The 697-nt window shown below is 39.0% G+C and overlaps 1 protein-coding gene across 1 annotated transcript in view; it reads left to right on the top strand.

Moving 5' to 3' along the window:
• The window catches only part of LOC103805712 (cystathionine beta-synthase-like), a 17,909-nt gene that overhangs the window by 16,449 nt on the left and 763 nt on the right, over positions 1–697 (top strand). The gene's annotated exons all lie outside the window — the stretch shown is intronic.

Here is a 697-nt window from a genome sequence, read left to right as displayed (position 1 = left end):
TGTGACCGCACGAGAGCGGGAGAGGAAATCCTTCTAAAGTCAAATGGCAGTGTGGAGCCTCTTCAACAACGTTTTGCAATCTCCAACACAGAATCAGGTTTATTTCTTCAGTAGAATGGTCTTAAGTAGAATGGTCTGATAGGGTGGTTTTTGTTTTGTTTGTTTTTTAATTCTGAAAATAAGCAGTTAGCTATCCTGGTGTCAGCTCTACAGCCAATGTGTCCTGCTGTATTGCACATCTTCTGGGAACTTGTTTCTTAATCAGGTTACACAATATTTCTTATCAAGACAATTTATTTTTTTACCTATCTATATATATATGTGTGTGTGTACAAAAATATTGCCTAAACTAACTGGTATGTTCCTTACTTGTTCTGTCTAATGTCAGGCTTTGCAAAACATTGTTTCAGATTCATAAAACATGTTGAAATAAAGAATTACTGAAGCAGAGGCCCAAGAGAGCTCTGGAAAATTTTTTGGGATTTTTTTTTCAGTGTCAGGGTGTTAAGTTAGCTATTACCTGTGTGGAGACAAAAATGGGACTGGGGTGTGGGGAGAGGAAAGGTTTCCCTTTTGGTGGGATCAGTGTAAAACGAGAGAAAATCCTGAGGGCTGGAGTTGAGGCTTGTTTCAACCATCTGTTCTGAGGACAAACTGGTTTGAGTGGAAACCTGGCAGTGAAGTGACAAACATAAAC

The sequence above is a fragment of the Acanthisitta chloris genome, unplaced genomic scaffold (assembly GCF_000695815.1).
Source record: "Acanthisitta chloris isolate BGI_N310 unplaced genomic scaffold, ASM69581v1 scaffold10257, whole genome shotgun sequence".
Classification (NCBI taxonomy): Eukaryota; Metazoa; Chordata; class Aves; order Passeriformes; family Acanthisittidae; genus Acanthisitta; species Acanthisitta chloris.
This window is presented reverse-complemented; position numbering and strand designations above follow the sequence as displayed.